Source organism: Canis lupus, chromosome 6 (assembly GCF_003254725.2).
Source record: "Canis lupus dingo isolate Sandy chromosome 6, ASM325472v2, whole genome shotgun sequence".
Taxonomy (NCBI): Eukaryota; Metazoa; Chordata; class Mammalia; order Carnivora; family Canidae; genus Canis; species Canis lupus.
Window position 1 is genome coordinate 48,718,032 of NC_064248.1, and position 3,974 is coordinate 48,722,005.

Here is a 3,974-nt window from a genome sequence, read left to right on the forward strand (position 1 = left end):
ACCTTGTGCAATGGAGGCAGGTGGTTATTTGGCATGTCTAATCATGGCAGGCAGTGTAAGCAAGAGCATGGGGGTATAAGAGTATGAGAAATGTCCAGGAAACAGTAAGTAGTTGAGTTTGGACAGGTCGAAGAGTACTGGATAGAGAGTGGTGAGATATATATAAACTTGGAAGAGAAGGTTGGATTCAGTGTAGCGAGAGCTGCAAATGCTGGCAGAAGGTATTTGGCTTTATTTCTTTGAATGAATGGAACTCACTGAAGGATTTTGAGTAAAGGACTAGCACAATGTCTTAAGAATATTTTGGCAGCAGTGGATAGGTTGCATTCAAGTAAGCTTCTTTATGGAATCTTAAATGGTCCGTGTAAAAGGCAATGAAGGCTTGACCCAGTAGATAACAGGGAAATTGGAAAAAGAGATAGATGGAAAACAACATGCAAATGATAAGACAAACTCTTCATTGGCTAAAAAGTTTCAAATGTTGGCAAGAAATATAGGGGAGGGGATTTACAGGCTACATCAGAGTTTTAAGGAGTACATTTTCAGTAAAAATTAAGTAGACGTAGAGTTATCCAATGATGCCATTCACAGAAACAGGGAAGTCACCAAGAAGGCAACCTTAGATTTGTTTTGGAATATGTTGAGCTGACTTGCTGGATGGGCCTTGGAGCAGAACCAAGAGAAGAGCCATGTCAAGTGCCATCCGCCCCAAGAAGATAATCAAAGAGGTCAGCATGGGTAAGATGGTTGGCAGAAGGGTAGAAGAAGAGGATGATGACAGACTTGAGGAACGGTTTAATGGTGAGGATGTTGGAATAGTAGAAAAACTAGTGAGAGACAGAAAGTCACCCACAGAAGCAAGAAGAGAACAAGGGTCACGCGTTGAATGGATTCAAGGAAAAAGAGAATTCTAAAAAAGGGAGAAGTCAGCAGTATTCCACATAGCAAAAGAACTAAGGAAAATAAAGATGGAAGGATTGATTTCTTCTCTGTTACCAAAAATGCCTTAGTAAAAGGCAGTTAGAATAGCAGATGAGCCTAAGGGCACTTGACACAAGTCACCACACATTTTAAAGGTGGATGGAGTTCCTGGCCGGAGCCTGAGTCCTGGCCTCCCGTGTCACCCTCTTACTCTCCGAACAGTATGAGCTCCACCACCTGCTCCTCCTTCTCTTCCAACTACCGGTCCCTGGGCTTCAAGCAGTCGCCCAGCCAGCGGGTCGGCCAACCAGCATCAGTGCGACCAGGGTCTATGCAGGCGTGGGGGGCTCGGGCTCCCAGATTTCCATGAGGAGAGAGCTCCACCAGCTTCAGGGGAGGTTGGGGGCCCGGCTGTGGGGATGGCCAGGGGTCTGGCGGGCATAGGGGGCATCCAGGGTGAGAAGGAGACCATGCAACATCTGAATGACCACCTGGCCTCCTACCTGGAGAGGGTGTGGAGCCTGGAGGCTGATAATCAGAGACTGGAGATAAAAATCCGGGAACACTTGGAGAAGAAGGGACCCCAGGTCAGAGACGGGAGGCATTACTTCAAAACCATCAAGGACCTGAGGGCTCAGATCTTTGCAAGTGCTGTGGACAATGCCCGTATCGTTTTGTAGATTGACAATGCCTGGCTTGCTGCTGATGACTTCCAAGTATGAGACAGAGCTGGCCATGCACCAGTCTGTGGAGAGTGACTCCAGGGGCTCCGCAAGGTCATTGATGACACCAATGTCACTTGGCTGCAGCTAGAGACAGAGATCAAGGATCTCAAGGAGGAGCTGCTCTTCATGAAGAAGAACCATGAGGAGGAAGTAAAGGGTCTACAAAACCAAATCGCCAACTCTGGGTTGACGGTGGAGTTGGATGCCCCCAAATCCCAGGGCCTCAGCAAGATCATGGCAGATATCCGGGCCCAGTATGACGAGCTGGCTCAGAAGAACCGGGAGGAGCTGGACGAGTACTGGTCCCAGCAGATGAAGGAGAGCACCACAGTGGTCACCACACAGACCGCTGAGATAGGAGAAGCTGAGATGACCCTCACAGAGCTGAGATGTACTGCCCAGTCCTTGGAGATCAACCATGAACTCAATAAGAAACCTGAAGGCCGGCTTGGAGAACAGCCTGAGGGAGGTCAAGACCCGCTACATGACGCAGATGGAACAGCTCAAGGGGGATCTGCTGCACCTGGAGTCAGAGCTGTCCCAGACCTGGGCAGAGGGGCAGCGCCAGGCCCAGGAGTATGAGGCCCTGCTGAATGTCAAGGTCAGGCTGGAGGTTGATTGCCACCTACTGTTGCCTGTTGGAAGATGGGGAGGACTTTAGTCTTATTGACGCCCTGGACAACAGCAACTCCTTGCAGACCATCCAGAAGACCACCAACCGCAAGATCGTGGATGGCAAGGTGGTGTCTAAGACTAACGACACCAAAATTCTGACACGTTGAGGCAGCAGAAACAGGGTGCCCTTTGAGGAGCAAGAGGCCAATAAAAGGTTCAGAGGTCTAAATAAATAAATAAATAAATAAATAAATAAATAAATAAAATAAAGGTGGATGGAAAATGTGAAGAACTCAGAAAAAAGATAGTAAAAGGCCAGAAACAAAATGAAAACAAGGCCATGGCTACATGGAAAGCCGAATGAACACCCAGAACAGGGACATTTTTCTTTGACCCATGTCCCAGAAGGCCTTGTTAAGGAGTATATGTTGTAAACACTATACCTCAAACCACAAGTCACATAAACCAACCATTCTGCAGTGGAATGTGTGTGGGAGGTGGAGTAGATTTCCTTTAAAAACATAGATTACATCCTTCTTTGGCTCAATCACTTTCGATAGCTCCTTGCCTCACACACAATCCTTTCTAAACTTCTTATCTTGACATTTAAGAGACTCGGTAAGTTGGGTCTGTCTCAATATTATTTTTCACTGTTTCTCAAAAGAAGTCCAGGCTGATCTACTCAGTCTCCCCAGATTTCTTCTTAGTCCCTCATCTGCACCTTTGCTCGAACTATTTTCCTTACCTAAAATCTTCCTCTTCTCTCTGCTGCTCTAGTCTATGAAACACCTAATGCTCAAAGAAGTCAAGTGCCATCTTCTCTGTGCAGTTTTATTATTCAATTTCTGTAACATTTATTTTGGGGTTAATCCATACATAGATGTTATCTCCAATTATTCGGCATTATACCTTCTTTGGATTATAAGCTTCACGAGGCAAAAAAATTTATTTGAGAAGCACCTAGTATAATACTATTTTCAAATCGAGGCTTTTATTTATTTTTTTAAGATTTTATTTATTTATTCATGAGAGACACAGAGAGAGAGACAGAGACAGAGACAGAGAGAGACACAGAGAGAGGCAGAGACACAGGCAGAGGGAGAAGCAAGCTCCATGCAAGGAGCCTGACGTGGGACTTGATCCCGGGTCTCCAGGATCAGGCCCTGGGCTGAAGGCGGTGCTAAACCACTGAGCCACCAGGGCTGCCCATTGAGACTTTTATTTAAAGTAGGTTCCCTGGGTGGCTTCCTTCAGGGCTTGAAGTCATGACCCTGAGACCAGGATCTGAGCTGAGATCAAGGGTCAGATGCTCCATTGACCAAGCCACCCAGGTGCCCTCAAATTGAGTTTTTTTTTTTAAGATTTTATTTATTTATTCACAAGAGACACAGAGAGAGAGAGGCAGAGATATAGGCAGAGGGAGAAGCAGGCTCCGTGCAGGGAGCCCAATGGGGGACTCGATCCTGGGACCCCAGGATCATGCCCTGAGCCAAAGGCAGATGCTCAACCACTGAGCCACCCAGGCATCCCAAATTGAGGGGTTTTTAAGTTGAAGTATGTAAGCATGTAATTTGATGAACATCAAAAAACATATCTATCTAAGCACCGCCATACCAACCAGGGTAGAGAGCATTTGCAGCGTGGTATTTTGTGCCAGGTAAGTGCTCAGTAGATACCAGGCTTGGCACAGAAAGGAGTAGGCAGGACCAGGAG

General features: G+C 46.7%; 1 pseudogene; it reads left to right on the forward strand.

Moving 5' to 3' along the window:
• The first annotated feature begins 689 nt into the window (after positions 1 to 689).
• On the forward strand, positions 690 to 2,428 carry LOC118355094 (keratin, type I cytoskeletal 18-like; annotated as a pseudogene).
• The last annotated feature ends 1,546 nt before the right edge of the window (positions 2,429 to 3,974 follow it).